The sequence below is a fragment of the Convolutriloba macropyga genome, chromosome 14 (genome assembly GCF_964194025.1).
Source record: "Convolutriloba macropyga chromosome 14, txConMacr16.3, whole genome shotgun sequence".
NCBI classification, from domain to species: Eukaryota; Metazoa; Xenacoelomorpha; order Acoela; family Convolutidae; genus Convolutriloba; species Convolutriloba macropyga.
Window position 1 is genome coordinate 16,783,398 of NC_134481.1, and position 17,078 is coordinate 16,800,475.

Consider the following 17,078-nt stretch of genomic DNA (forward strand, 5'->3'; position numbering starts at 1 on the left):
CATCAAGGGAAATACAAATGGCAGTTTTTCTTTCATTTTTCAATTGTAACCGATTCCAGACTTTTGAGTTGGAACCAACTTAAATGAGCGTTAATTATTCAAATTGCTTCGTTATTTCATATCCTCAAGAATCTCTCAGAGAGACCAGCGTATCAGAAATCTACCAAAGCTAAGCAGAGAAAATGTTATTTCAATACTGCAGCTCAATGCAAAAAGACTTGCATTACATTAAGCTGCGATATTGTCATATGCATTTACGAAACGTTGTCGACAGCGGATGTCAATGACATGGCATTTTCATTGGCTGAATTTGGTGTTCATACACAAAACTACGAATGTTCAGGAAATAGCCAGCCTAGCTAAAGGAGAATGTAGACAGAAATTCAAAACAATATCCAGCAATAACAGCTTCAAATCAAATTCCTTGCAGAAGAATTTATTGTCCTGAATATTAAATGTGACGATGTTCTAATTTCATTTGCTGCCTAAAGAATCCTACAAATAAGAATGCATACAACTGTGTTTTGACTTATTTGAGAAAAGTAGTATCAAAATTGAACAAGTCAAGTCGCAAGTATCTCACGATGTTTCCTGCTTCTCCTCACTCATGAACTCAACCTATCTTAAATTAGTTGTGGACACCAAGTCCCAATGTTTTTCAAGTTTCATTGAAACAAAGGATTTTGAAATGATTTGTGGTCATTTTTCGTAGAGATCGCCTTGTCTTTTTTCCCACCACGCTGCAATGCATTCACCGAAATTCATAAGAGAGTCTTATGACCATTGGAACTGATTATTTTCTGATGATCTATGCTGAATTCATCAGCAAATGTCTAAAACACTTGCAAATTTTAGCTGTTCTCTTCAACGCATTTGACTTACGCTTTAAGCAAAAAATTGGGAGCAAAATTTTATACACATTTTTTCTTGATTCTTTGCAATGGTTGTCAAAAAAAGAACTCAAACTTAAATTTGGACTTTGTTTAGTCTTTTCATAAATAAATTTGATCAGGCCATATACTCAACTATTTTTTTGGAGTCAAAAGCACCTAAAAAACTTGCCGAAGCAAAAGGCGACCAAAATGATGAAGGCAACAAAAATGCGCCAGTTTTGCCGCTTTCAGTTGATTGAATACCTTTCGCTCAAACTGTTTCATTTTTTATACGATATTCGTTACCAAAATCTAGCGAGCGTGAAAAAAAGTGTTTAAGTTGCTCGTTAATTTACAACGTCTCCTGTTTTTTATGCGCATGTCCATTTGGCGAGGAGTAAATTAAAAAGATCTACATAACTCAATGAAGGAAAGGTGGATGGAGACATTTTATAGTTCGCCCAATAAGCGAGTATATCGGTCTTTTGAATGCTTTATGATCAGACAACGTCAGCGATTTGTAAGATGGTTAAGCGATGTTTACCAAAAAGGAGTCTTTAAAAAGAATTATGAATATAGATCAAGGGGGATAAAAATAACAGTTTTCTGTCCCTTTCCAAATGTAACCGATTTCAGACTCTTAATCTGGAACCAACTTAAATGAGAGTTAGTTATTCAAAGTGCGTCGTTGTTTCATACTTTTAAGAATCTCTTTGAGAGACCAGTGTATCGGAAATCTAGCGATGCTAAGCAGACAAGTTGTTATTACAATACTGCAGCTCAATGCAAAAGTACTTGCATTATATTAAACTGCAATATTGTCATATGCGTTAACGAAAAGTGGTTGTTAAGGGATGTCAATAATGAAAGGGCTTTTTTATTGGCTGGACGTGGTGTTCACAGACAAAATCACGAAAGTTCCGGAATATGCCAGCCCTGTAAAGGAGAAAAATAGACCAAAAATAAAAACGATATCCAGCACTAACAGCTGCAAACCAACTTCTATACAAAAAATCTATTGTTCTGAAAATTAGAGGCGACGATGTTCGTTCTTCGCTGTCTAAAAAATCCTACAAAAGAAAATACATATAACTGGTGTTTGACCTGTTTGAAAAAGTGTCAAAATCGAGCAAGGCGCAAGCATATTACGAAGCTTCCTTGCTTCGCATCAATCGCGAACTCATTCTATCTTAGACTAATTGTGGACATCAATTCCCAGTCTTCTTGGAGTTTTGCTGAAACAAAGACGTTTGAAAAGATTTGCAGTAACTTTGGTGGAGAATGCGTTGACTTTTTTCCCCACCACGGTTCAACGAACTCACGATTGATTGTCTTGTGACCTTAGGGATAGGGTTATTTTTGTTGATTTCTGCTGAATTTATCGGCAAATCTTTAAAAATGAGGTTTTTGGCTGTTCTTTTTGAGCATTTAACAAACGCTTTCAACAAAAAAAGTAGGAGCAAAAATTTTCACAAAATTTTTCTTGAATCTTTGCAATGGTTGTCCCAAAAAAACTCCATCCCAATTTTGGGACTTTGCAAAATCTGTTCACAGGTATTTTTGACTTGACCAAATCAACAACTCAACATTTTTTTGGTGGACACAAAAGCACCTAAAAAATTTGCCGTGGCAAAAATTGGCCAAAATCATGAAGGAAACAAAAAGGTGCCAATTTAGCCGCTTTTAGTTGATTGCAAACCTTTCATTCAAACTGTTTTGTTTTGTCCACAATCTTCATTGCCAAAATCTAGCAAGAGTGAAAAAAGAGTTTATGTTGCACAAACATCTCATGAAGCTTATTGGGCATTGAACGGCTTCATCAGTTTTCTCACATTGAGAAGGAAACGACTGGATGTTTCTCTCGGTAACATCAGGAATATGTGATGACATCTAATGAATACTATAAGATGACATCTATTTTTTCCCCGAAGAATGAAAAGTTCTAGGAATATCTTGCATACATATTCAGAATCTTCTTCTTCCCTTCCAAGGAAAGCTCTGAAGACAAATGCCAAAAAAAATTATCGGAGAACGCAAAATGAGAAGAGATTACAGCTGAAATTACAGTTAATTGAACGTAAAATCTAGAATCAGCTTTACTATATCCTTAGCCACTTTGATATGGATGACTTTCAAAACCGTTGTTTTAGTATTTTTCAAACGTACCTAGCAGTCAACCGTCGCCGCAGAAAAAATGGTAGCGCTAGTTGCAAAATTGCTGAGCCACCCAATAAAAAACTCTAAGATTATTGCTTCAAATCAGGGTCAGCAAAATCCGGTATCCCGGACCGTACAAAAATCTCAAGCGTTATCCCTGTGCTGTGACCGAATGGACATGATATTGAGGTATACAGACCATTGATTTTACTTGGCAACGTCTCCAAACTGTTGAACAAGCAATCTTTGAGTCCCTTTAAATTTATCCGGAAGATCAATTTCACTCAAACCAATTCTGTTTTTGCGAAAACAGCGATTCAAATTGCGACAACTTAGACGCCAACTAAGAACTTAAAAACTCTGTCAAAAAAACTAAACTTGAATATTCTAAAATTTTATAATGAATACCACATTTCAATAATGGAATATGCTCAAAGTCTAATCGTCCAACAAATCAAGATGAGCAAATGGGACAATGATTGACTGTTCAATTGTTAAGTGGTTGAACAAAACAGGCCAGCACATTTTACAACTGTTCCTTAACGAGCCGACTAAATCACCACGGGCAAAAACAAACCCCGGTACAATTTAATGATTGGCAATCGCAAGATGAACTTTTTTAACAACAGTTTCTGACGGTTTCCGTTCAATCAATCAAAAATATTTACTCTTATCACCCAGATTGGAGCTGATTCAAAACCAAACCCTCTTAAAGGTAATAAAATTAGTTCAATCAGTAGTCAAAGTCCAATCAAAGAAGAAGAAGCACTCAATTTTCTTCAATTCATAAGTCGACCCGCATAAGTTATCCACATTACATAAATGGGGCACATTAAAAATCTTTACCATTAATTGCATTTAAAAACATAAACTCCCTTATTGTACTTCAAGTACAATAAGGGAATTTATGTTTTCAAATGCAATTAATTTTAATTTTTAATGCAATAGTAAGTTACAGAAAACTCCCACAGTAAAGTTAGCATGAGACTCGAAAGTTCTGAAATAATCCATACACTTGGACAAATATTGAAAGGCAAATATTGAATCGCTCATTGACTCAATCTTATCAAATTTATTTTTTGCACTGCTCAACAATTGATCACAAACGCGCAAATAGCCAAATGAGATTACAGCCTGGTACAGCTTACCACTGTAACTTCCAAATTATTATGGCAAATTTTTCTGAAACAATAAGAACTAAGACAGTTTTTTTAACAAATTTTAATACCGTCAGCAAGATTTAAAAAAGATATGGATTATACACTTGTGGTGTCAGAGAAGGTAATTTAAGGAAAATAATCAAGACTGTAAGCAATTTGAATTGTTTTTCTTTTAAGAATCGCTTCAATATACAAGATTAAATATACAAAAATTTCAATATACAAGATTAAAAACTTTATGTCACCGCTCTAATATCGCAAAAAAATTGCATTACATTATTCTTCCAATTGGTTTCATAAAGAAAAAACACAAGAGGTGCGTTATAAACAAATCAAATCTGATAAAAAAATGAATTAAAATCGTTTTATGACGTTGGAGTTTTTGTCTGTAGTAGCAATATTGAAGCACGAAAGACATTTTGCATTTTTGGATCTTTTGATCGAGTAATCTATTTTTTTCTGATGTTAATTTGATGAGCTGGCACATCGAGATAGTTAATCTCATTCAATGGAAAAGGATGTTGATTGTTTCCAGATGAGTAAACTTTCTTGGTCTAACCAGATACTACCGGAACGCCATAAATAAAACATTTTTTGTAAGAAACTTACAACATTTCGACCAATAAATTTATCGAAAACGTCAGCAGACGGATATTTTAGTTAGCTGTCAATACATTCTAAGAGATTGACATAGCTTTTTAAATTGACATAGACCAACAAAGTCAATCTGATTTTCTTCATCAACGTCTAAACGATTTTTGTGCGGTTAGTAGTAGTAGTTCAGCAAGAGTGGGGGGGTAAAAGGATATACCTATGTATTAACATTAGATATAGCCTCTTTTCATCAACTTTCTAAAGATGTACCTAAAAAGAGAGTGTGAGAACAATAGACCTGTCATCTTATCGTAATTACCCAGGGGGTAATTATCTCAATTACCCCAGGGAAAAGCATCCAGTTGGATTTTCTGCTCTAATGAACTTCATCTAATCTTATCTACTTAAACTTTTTTTTGAAGGATTACGTCTTTAACGATTTTTTTGTTGTTTATTTTGGTAGTTTCTTTTTTTTTCTTGTCTGGGTAGTTTCCGTTTCAAAAACCCGAAACCGTAAACAAATTTTTTCAGATAAAATTGTTCTAATAAATAATCGATTAATTTTTTTTTTCACGACTTCAATGAAAAATACTAAAGCACAGAACACAATCACTGAAAATTTTTCGGTTTCTTTTGTAGTTTCAGATTCTGAAACCTATAACTAAAATTTTTTTTGTTTGAGAATGTACGTTGCAGTACAACTTTTTAGGTTTTTTCCGAAATGGAATTCAGTGATGATAATTCTAAGGTCAATGATAGAATTTAGTATTGGGTTTTTTTTAGTTTTGGTTTCTCAAACCTCAAACTACAAAAATATTTTTCTTCGAGAGTGGCAAGCTATATCGACTGTCTATATGTAAATTTTAATCAAAGCATTTGATGGTAATTTTTTTAACCCTACGAAGTTTTATTTTTTGGTTTTCCGAAGTTTCAGCCTCTGAAACTTGAAACCTCGAAGTATTTTTTTGGGAAATGTGTGTAACAGTAAATCTATATAGCGTAATACAATAGACACAGCTTAAAAGTCGTGAAACTTGGACAAGTTTGTATTTTTCGAAGTTTTAGATTCTGAAACCTGAAACAAAAAAAAAATTTTTTTCTTAGAAAATACTCAATTGTTTTTTAATAAAAACCCTATTCTTGAAAAATGAAAAAATACCCATTTCAGACCAAAAAACACAAAATTATTGCTAAAAAAATACCCAATTCTTGACAAAAACACCCAATTCTGGTCCAAAAATAGCCAGTCGTTGTCAAAAAATACCCAGTTATTGCCAAAAATTACCCAATTGTTGCCGAAAAATACCCAATTCTTGTTAAAAAAATCCAAATTCTGGAAAAAAAACACTCCTTTATTGTGAAAAATGTCATGTGTAAAGACGAATCTTCTCGGGTGATCGACATAAGTTTAATGAGCATAATTTTTTCATGAATTATTTGCTAATGTACAGTTTTAGCCATTATATCTTTTTTGCGAGAGGGTCACTAACCTCATTGGAACAAATTTTATTCCAGCTACGTCATATGATTGCTAAAATTAGGGACTCCTAGGTATTGTATGAGGTCACTGATTTCATGTGAACAACTCATAATCCTTACTACTTAAGATATTATTCCTTACTGCTTACATTATCAAAGCATACACAGCTTACGTGATCGTGATCGAAGTCTTAACGATAATGATGCAATAAATACGTCACTATTGCGTCACAATGATGTCAATTTTTTTGTAGTGTACAAACAAAAACTCAACTCATTGTGCTTATTTTCCTTCTCTTCAACAACACAGCTATAGTTGGCTTTTTCATTCATTTTACGAGACAATTTCAATCTCCTTTTCATACAAACCTAAGTTGTCAGCTATAAACCACTCAGTGGAAATTCTTCATTTCTAGAACATCTTCCTATTTTTCGTTCCTGGTAAGTCACCTCTGTTATAAAATATGAAAACAGACCAGAAAAAACGAATAAAGGGCTACTATAATCATCGTAATCATTCGCAAATTGCATGTTAATTCTTCAGAGAGAAAGATTTTGGAATATCTGTAACTTCAGTTCATTTAGGAGTTCAACCGTCTTCACCCAAAAAAGGCTGGAATAATGAATATCAAAACTGTGAAAATGAACGAAAATCTTAAGCCCACTTCTTTTTCCTTTCCCCGATTTCAAAAATCATGTAGCAATTATTATAGAAAGGAAGACGTGCTTCGGCTGGGTAGCTGATCCTCCATTATCAAATCCGAGGCAGCTTTTGGTCTTCATTATTGCAATCGAGAATTCGCCTGAAGCCTCCGTTCCATACAAGCAGACAATTGTGAACTTCTATAGATAACACATCAAAAACAAAACTTTACAAGTCTCAGACAACATGTAACTGAGCAGATAAGTCCGTGCACAATTCTGTGATTATGAGTTGTCCTATAGATCAATGTATGAAAATCAATTAGGATTTTTTGAAGAGGAAAGGGAACTTAAACTTCTCGATTGTGTGTCTGACGAGTACGACAGTTTGCAGGAGCAGAAACCTGATTGGAATTGTGACGAGTGGGAAAATGGTTGATTGACAGAGAGTTTTATCGCAAGCATAGAGGAAGAGAACGCACTTGACCCCAAGTTAGACAACAAAAAATCTGACAAGGTAGTCCCCTTTTTGTGTTTTTCTACAAAAGCTGGACAAGATACAATGAAAAAAGTACAAGGAGCATCGACTGTTGAAAATACTTCATTCAAGTCTGCCAGAACAATCCTTAGTACTGTACTCAATGATTATACAGATTACCAAGATCATATTTTATCTAATGAAGCAAGTGAAAAAATATTTGGAAAAACTCCACTCAAATCTTAGCAACCAGCGTGTTGTACACAAAAGAGTGTCAAGAGAATGGCTCCTGCTGTCAATAACCTTGAGAGTGTGGAATGTAGAAAACCAGATGGTGCTGAATACGAACACAAAATGTCTCCTCCATCGCGCAAATTGAGACAACCTGCTGAGTTTCAAAGTAGACAAACTAGCAGGCTGAGAAGTTATGTCTTTGACTGATTATTTGTTTATATTTCCGGTATAAATTCAGATCTAAAACTAGTATTTCCTGAGATGACCATTTTTCTGGTTAATTTGTAGTATTTTGTTTTTACACTCTAACAAAGCTGAATTTCATGTATGCTTTTGAATTAACACTTTAATACTATAATTTAATTAAAGTAAAGAATTTTAAAAATGCATTTTTGAAATCAACTTTTATTTATATTTCAATATTGAATTAAAATTTATGTCAAAAAATGATGTTTTTGTAATATCTGTTTTTTTAAATAATGGCCGTTAACGACGAAAAAGGCTTGTTTTTGTAATATCGGTTTTTCCAAAGACGCGGGGTTTTTGGCTTCTGCAATACACTCCCGGCAGCTGATAATGGATGATGCAAAGCGATTACAGTGAGAATTTCGCAGCAAACTCCAAGAGCAATTTTTCCCACGAGAAGGTTTCAATGAGCGTGCTGCCTCTGATAATAGATTACCTGGTCTTTTTAAAGAAGAATTTTTGGCAAAGAATTTTTAGAGTTAAATACTCATACAAATCGTTAAGTATAGAGTTTACATTTTTTTAAAAAAAGTTGAAAACCTATTGCATAATTTTTTACTGTTTTAAAAAACAATTCTCTTTTTACAAACAGTTATTATTTTTCTAATTCACGTTTTTTTTACAAATAGTTATTATTTTTCATTTTTCCATTTTTCAGTTTTTGAACTTTTTTAATGTAAAGTTTTGAATTGAGTTATTTTTTTTTTTGAAATGAAAATCTTTTTTACTAAAAATTTTTTTTTGAAAATTGTCGTTTTTTAAAAAACGTTGTTAAAAAAATTGTAATTCTTGATGTTTTCTTATTTTGCTGTTTTACATTTTTTAGTTTTTGAAGCGTTTTTTATGTAAAAATTTTCAATTTAATTTTTTTTAAGAGAAAATGTTTTACTAGAATGGTTTTTCTTTCAAAAATGTCGTTTTTTACATTAGGTTTTAAACAAAAAGTGCAACTTATGTTGTTGTTTGTTTTTCTATTTTTTCTTTTTTAGTTTTTTTGAACTTTTTTTATGTGAAATTTTAAATTGAATTAATTTTTTTTGAAAAAACTAGTTTTAATAGAATTATTATTCCTTCAAAATTGCCGTTTTTTACATAAAGTTTTTAACAAAAAATGCAACTTGTATTGTTATTTTGTTTTTCCATTTTTCTATTTTGTGTTTTTGAAGTTTTTTTTAATAAAAATTTTATACTAACTAAATTTTTTTTTAAGAAAAAATGTTTTATTAGATTAATTTTTCTTTCAAAAATGCCGTTTTTTACATAAGGTTTTAGTTATAGTATACAAGCAAAAATGTCGTTTGTTACAAAAGGTTTTAAACAAAAATGCAACTTGTGTTGTTTTTTTATTTTTCTATTAACTTTTTTCACTTTTGAACTTTTTTATGTGAATTATTAATTTCTTTGAAAAATCAAGTTTTACTAGAATAATTTTGCTTTCAAAAATGTCGTTTTTTACCTAAGATTTTTAGCAAAGATGCAAATTGTGTTTTTTTCTATTTTTCTATATTTGCTTTTCTCCGTTTTGAAGATTTTTATGTAAAGCTTTTAACCTAATTAATTTTTTTTTGAAAAAAAATGTTTTGCTAGAATAGTTTTTCTTTCAAAATGCCGTTTTTTATATAAAGTTTTTACCAAAAATGCAACTTTTGTTGTTTTTATTTTTTTCTATTTTTCTATTTTACAGTTTTTGAAGTTTTTTGTAAAATTTTAAATTTAATTAATTTTTTTTGAAAAACTAATGTTTTACTAGAATATCTTTTTCGAAAAAATGCCGTTTTTTACATAAAGTTTTTACCAAAAATGAAGTTTTTGTTGTTTTTTTGTTTTTCTATTTTTCTATTTGTCAGTTTTTGAAGCTTTATGTGAAATATTAATTTTTTCTGAAAAACAATTGTTTCAGTAGAATATTTTTTTTTCAAAAACGCCGTTTTTTACATAAGGTTTTCAACAAAAATTCCATTTTTGTTGTTTTTTATTTCTCTATTTTTCACTTTTTATTTGAACTTTTTATGTAAAATTTTTTATTGATTTATTTTTTTCAAAAAAAAGGTTGTTTTACTAAAATTTTGTTTTTCGAAAATGCCGTTTTATTCATTATGTTTTCAACAACAAATGTAAATTTTGATGTTTTTCATATATCTGTTATTCCAATTTTCTGATTTTGAAGTTTTTTTTATGTAAAATTTTCAATTTAATTATTTATTTTAAGAAGATATTGTTTTACCAGAATATTATCTTTCCTTTTTTCAGTTTTTGAAGTTTTTTCTTGTAAAATTTTAATTTGAATTATTTTTTTGAAAAAAAAGTTGCTTGACAAAAACAATTTTTTTTCAAATGTCTTTCCAATGTTTTTGCATTTTTTTAGCAAAACGGAAAATTGTAAAAATCAATTTATTACAATTATTACAAAGTTCATTTATTTATTACATTTATTAAAAACAAATTATTACACTTATTGATAAAAATTAAGGAAATCTATAGCAAATCAAGCTTTTTGACGACAAACCTATTTCTTTTTTTTTCATTTTGAACAATTACATTTTTTTAATATCAAATTCTTCTTAAGAAATTCCGATTTACTCATCGTAACGTGACAAATATACTTCAGAGTAAACCCCGGGCTGCCGATATCGAGTGGTGATAATTACTGACTTCAAGCATCCCTAGCGTGCATCCTGCTGTCAATAACCTTGAGAGTGTGGAAAGTAGAAAACCAGATGGTGCTGACTACGAACTCAAAATGTCTCCTCCATCGCGCAAATTGAGACAACCTGCTGAGTTGTAAAGTAGACAAACTAGCAGGCTGAGAAGTTATGTCTTTGACTGATTATTTGTTTATATTTCCGGTATAAATTCAGATCTAAAACTAGTATTTCCTGAGATGACCATTTTTCTGGTTAATTTGTAGTATTTTGTTTTTACACTCTAACAAAGCTGAATTTCATGTATGCTTTTGAATTAACACTTTAATACTATAATTTAATTAAAGTAAAGAATTTTAAAAATGCATTTTTGAAATCAACTTTTATTTATATTTCAATATTGAATTAAAATTTATGTCAAAAAATGATGTTTTTGTAATATCTGTTTTTTTAAATAATGGCCGTTAACGACGAAAAAGGCTTGTTTTTGTAATATCGGTTTTTCCAAAGACGCGGGGTTTTTGGCTTCTGCAATACACTCCCGGCAGCTGATAATGGATGATGCAAAGCGATTACAGTGAGAATTTCGCAGCAAACTCCAAGAGCAATTTTTCCCACGAGAAGGTTTCAATGAGCGTGCTGCCTCTGATAATAGATTACCTGGTCTTTTTAAAGAAGAATTTTTGGCAAAGAATTTTTAGAGTTAAATACTCATACAAATCGTTAAGTATAGAGTTTACATTTTTTTAAAAAAAGTTGAAAACCTATTGCATAATTTTTTACTGTTTTAAAAAACAATTCTCTTTTTACAAACAGTTATTATTTTTCTAATTCACGTTTTTTTTACAAATAGTTATTATTTTTCATTTTTCCATTTTTCAGTTTTTGAACTTTTTTAATGTAAAGTTTTGAATTGAGTTATTTTTTTTTTTGAAATGAAAATCTTTTTTACTAAAAATTTTTTTTTGAAAATTGTCGTTTTTTAAAAAACGTTGTTAAAAAAATTGTAATTCTTGATGTTTTCTTATTTTGCTGTTTTACATTTTTTAGTTTTTGAAGCGTTTTTTATGTAAAAATTTTCAATTTAATTTTTTTTAAGAGAAAATGTTTTACTAGAATGGTTTTTCTTTCAAAAATGTCGTTTTTTACATTAGGTTTTAAACAAAAAGTGCAACTTATGTTGTTGTTTGTTTTTCTATTTTTTCTTTTTTAGTTTTTTTGAACTTTTTTTATGTGAAATTTTAAATTGAATTAATTTTTTTTGAAAAAACTAGTTTTAATAGAATTATTATTCCTTCAAAATTGCCGTTTTTTACATAAAGTTTTTAACAAAAAATGCAACTTGTATTGTTATTTTGTTTTTCCATTTTTCTATTTTGTGTTTTTGAAGTTTTTTTTAATAAAAATTTTATACTAACTAAATTTTTTTTTAAGAAAAAATGTTTTATTAGATTAATTTTTCTTTCAAAAATGCCGTTTTTTACATAAGGTTTTAGTTATAGTATACAAGCAAAAATGTCGTTTGTTACAAAAGGTTTTAAACAAAAATGCAACTTGTGTTGTTTTTTTATTTTTCTATTAACTTTTTTCACTTTTGAACTTTTTTATGTGAATTATTAATTTCTTTGAAAAATCAAGTTTTACTAGAATAATTTTGCTTTCAAAAATGTCGTTTTTTACCTAAGATTTTTAGCAAAGATGCAAATTGTGTTTTTTTCTATTTTTCTATATTTGCTTTTCTCCGTTTTGAAGATTTTTATGTAAAGCTTTTAACCTAATTAATTTTTTTTTGAAAAAAAATGTTTTGCTAGAATAGTTTTTCTTTCAAAATGCCGTTTTTTATATAAAGTTTTTACCAAAAATGCAACTTTTGTTGTTTTTATTTTTTTCTATTTTTCTATTTTACAGTTTTTGAAGTTTTTTGTAAAATTTTAAATTTAATTAATTTTTTTTGAAAAACTAATGTTTTACTAGAATATCTTTTTCGAAAAAATGCCGTTTTTTACATAAAGTTTTTACCAAAAATGAAGTTTTTGTTGTTTTTTTGTTTTTCTATTTTTCTATTTGTCAGTTTTTGAAGCTTTATGTGAAATATTAATTTTTTCTGAAAAACAATTGTTTCAGTAGAATATTTTTTTTTCAAAAACGCCGTTTTTTACATAAGGTTTTCAACAAAAATTCCATTTTTGTTGTTTTTTATTTCTCTATTTTTCACTTTTTATTTGAACTTTTTATGTAAAATTTTTTATTGATTTATTTTTTTCAAAAAAAAGGTTGTTTTACTAAAATTTTGTTTTTCGAAAATGCCGTTTTATTCATTATGTTTTCAACAACAAATGTAAATTTTGATGTTTTTCATATATCTGTTATTCCAATTTTCTGATTTTGAAGTTTTTTTTATGTAAAATTTTCAATTTAATTATTTATTTTAAGAAGATATTGTTTTACCAGAATATTATCTTTCCTTTTTTCAGTTTTTGAAGTTTTTTCTTGTAAAATTTTAATTTGAATTATTTTTTTGAAAAAAAAGTTGCTTGACAAAAACAATTTTTTTTCAAATGTCTTTCCAATGTTTTTGCATTTTTTTAGCAAAACGGAAAATTGTAAAAATCAATTTATTACAATTATTACAAAGTTCATTTATTTATTACATTTATTAAAAACAAATTATTACACTTATTGATAAAAATTAAGGAAATCTATAGCAAATCAAGCTTTTTGACGACAAACCTATTTCTTTTTTTTTCATTTTGAACAATTACATTTTTTTAATATCAAATTCTTCTTAAGAAATTCCGATTTACTCATCGTAACGTGACAAATATACTTCAGAGTAAACCCCGGGCTGCCGATATCGAGTGGTGATAATTACTGACTTCAAGCATCCCTAGCGTGCATCCTGCTGTCAATAACCTTGAGAGTGTGGAAAGTAGAAAACCAGATGGTGCTGACTACGAACTCAAAATGTCTCCTCCATCGCGCAAATTGAGACAACCTGCTGAGTTGTAAAGTAACTAAACTAGCAGGCTGAGAAGTTATGTCTTTGACTGATTATTTGTTTATATTTCCGGTATAAATTCAGATCTAAAACTAGTATTTCCTGAGATGACCATTTTTCTGGTTAATTTGTAGTATTTTGTTTTTACACTCTAACAAAGCTGAATTTCATGTATGCTTTTGAATTAACACTTTAATACTATAATTTAATTAAAGTAAAGAATTTTAAAAATGCATTTTTGAAATCAACTTTTATTTATATTTCAATATTGAATTAAAAATTATGTCAAAAAATGATGTTTTTGTAATATCTGTTTTTTAAATAATGGCCGTTAACGACGAAAAAGGCTTGTTTTTGTAATATCGGTTTTTCCAAAGACGCGGGTTTTTTGGCTTCTGCAATACACTCCCGGCAGCTGATACTGGATGATGCAAAGCGATTACAGTGAGAATTTCGCAGCAAACTCCAAGAGCAATTTTTCCCACGAGAAGGTTTCAATGAGCGTGCTGCCTCTGATAATAGATTACCTGGTCTTTTTAAAGAAGAATTTTTGGCAAAGAATTTTTAGAGTTAAATACTCATACAAATCGTTAAGTATAGAGTTTACATTTTTTTAAAAAAAGTTGAAAACCTATTGCATAATTTTTTACTGTTTTAAAAAACAATTCTCTTTTTACAAACAGTTATTATTTTTCTAATTCACGTTTTTTTTTACAAATAGTTATTATTTTTCATTTTTCCATTTTTCAGTTTTTGAAGTTTTTTAATGTAAAGTTTTGAATTGAGTTGTTTTTTTTTAAATGAAAATCTTTTTTACTAAAAAAATTTTTTTTGAAAATTTTCGTTTTTTACAAAACGTTGTTAAAAAAATTGTAATTCTTGATGTTTTCTTATTTTGCTGTTTTACATTTTTTAGTTTTTGAAGCATTTTTTATGTAAAAATTTTCAATTTAATTTTTTTTAAAAGAAAATGTTTTACTAGAATGGTTTTTCTTTCAAAAATGTCGTTTTTTACATTAGGTTTTAAACAAAAAGTGCAGCTTATGTTGTTGTTTGTTTTTCTATTTTTTCTTTTTTAGTTTGTTTAAACTTTTTTAAAAAAAGTTTAAACAAACTTAATTTTTTTTGAAAAAACTAGTTTTAATAGAATATTTATTCCTTCAAAAATGCCGTTTTTTACATAAAGTTTTTAACAAAAAATGCAACTTGTATTGTTATTTTGTTTTTCCATTTTTCTTTTTTTTGTGTTTTTGAAGTTTTTTTTAATAAAAATTTTATATTAACTAAATTTTTTTGAAGAAAATGTTTTATTAGAATAATTTTTTTTTTCAAAAATGCCGTTTTTTACATAAGGTTTTAGTTATAGTATACAAGCAAAAATGTTGTTTGTTACAAAAGGTTTTAAACAAAAATGCAACTTGTGTTGTTTATTTATTTTTCTATTAACTTTTTTCACTTTTGAACTTTTTTATGTGAATTATTAATTTTTTTGAAAAATCAAGTTTTACTAGAATAATTTTGCTTTCAAAAATGTCGTTTTTTACCTAAGATTTTTTGCAAAGATGCAAATTGTGTTTTTTTCTTTTTTTCTATATTTGCTTTTCTCCGTTTTGAAGTTTTTTATGTAAAGCTTTTAATCTAATTAATTTTTTTTGAAAAAAAAATGTTTTGCTAGAATAGTTTTTCTTTCAAAATGCCGTTTTTTAAATAAAGTTTTTACCAAAAATGCAACTTTTGTTGTTTTTATTTTTTTCTATTTTTCTATTTTACAGTTTTTGAAGTTTTTTGTAAAATTTTAAATTTAATTAATTTTTTTTGAAAAACCAATGTTTTACTAGAATATCTTTTTCGAAAAAATGCCGTTTTTTACATAAAGTTTTTACCAAAAATGAAGTTTTTGTTGTTTTTTTGTTTTTCTATTTTTCTATTTGTCAGTTTTTGAAGCTTTATGTGAAATATTAATTTTTTCTGAAAAACAATTGTTTTAGTAGAACATTTTTTTTCAAAAACGCTGTTTCTTACATAAGGTTTTCAACAAAATTTCCATTTTTGTTGTTTATTATTTCTATATTTTTCAGTTTTTGAACTTTTTATGTAAAATTTTTTATTGATTTAATTTTTTTCAAAAAAAATGTTTTACTGAATAATTTTTTTTTCAAAAATGCCTTTTTATTCATAATGTTTTCAACAAAAAATGTAAACTTTGATGTTTTTCATATATCTGTTGTTCCATTTTTTAGATTTTGAAGTTTTTTTATGTAAAATTTCCAATTTAATTATTTATTTTAAAAAGATATTGTTTTACCAGAATATTATTTTTCCTTTTTTCAGTTTTTGAAGTTTTTTCTTGTAAAATTTTTAATTGAATTATTTTTTTAAAAAAAGTTGCTTGACAAAAGCAATTTTTTTTTCAAATGTCTTTCCAATGTTTTTGCATTTTTTTAGCAAAACGGAAAATTGTAAAAATCAATTTATTACAATTATTACAAAGTTCAATTATTTATTACATTTATTAAAAACAAATTATTACACTTATTGATAAAAATTAATGAAATCTATAACAAATCAAGCTTTTTGACGACAAACCTATTTCTTTTTTTTTTCATTTTGAACAATTACATTTTCTTAATATCAAATTCTTCTTAAGAATTTCCAATTTACTCATCGTAACGTGACAAATATACTTCAGAGTAAACCCCGGGCTGCCGATATCGAGTGGTGATAATTACTGACTTCAAGCATCCCTAGCGTGCATCTCTGGATGTTGTTCGGAAATAAACGATCGTTAATCGCGCTCTGCGCGCCCAATGATATTTTATTTTCGAACAACATCCAGAGATGCACGCAAGGGATGATTGAAGTCAGTAATTGTCACCACTCGACATCGGCACCCCGGGGTTTACTCTGAAGTATGTTTGTCATGATACGATGAGTAAATCGGAATTTCTTAAGAACAATATGATATTAAAAAAACGTAATTGTTCAAAATGAAAAAATAAAAGAAATAGGTTTGTCATCAAAAAGCTTGATTTGTTATAAATTTCCGCAAATTTTATCAATAAGTGTAATAATTTGTATTAAACAAATTTAATAAACAAATGATCTTTGTAATAATTGTAACATATTGATTTTTACAATTTTCGGCTTTGCTAAAAAAATTGCAAAAAACTCCAAGAGCTAAAAAATGAAAACATAGAATAAGAAAAAACATTAAAACTTTCTTTTTTTTGTTGAAAAAATTATGTAAAGGACGACATTTGAAAAATAAATTGTTTTAATAAAACAATATTTTTTCAAAGAAAGTAATTCAATTAAAAATTTTACAAGAAAAAACTTCAAAAACTGAAAATAGGAAATTTAGAAAAATAAAAAGCAACAAAAATTGCTTTTTTTTTGGTCAAAAACTTATTTAAAAACCAACACTTTGAAAGAATAAATATTCTAGTGAAACATTATCTTTTGAAAATAAATAATTAAATTGGAAATTTTACATGAAAAAAAACTTCAAAAACTGAAAAATGGAATGACGGAAATATGAAAAACATCAAAATTTACATTTTTTGTTAAGAACATTTT

The 17,078-nt window shown here is 28.1% G+C and overlaps 1 protein-coding gene across 3 annotated transcripts in view; it reads right to left on the minus strand.

The window, feature by feature from the left end:
- The window catches only part of LOC142353237 (glycine receptor subunit alpha-2-like), a 391,226-nt gene that overhangs the window by 147,984 nt on the left and 226,164 nt on the right, over positions 1-17,078 (minus strand). The gene's annotated exons all lie outside the window — the stretch shown is intronic.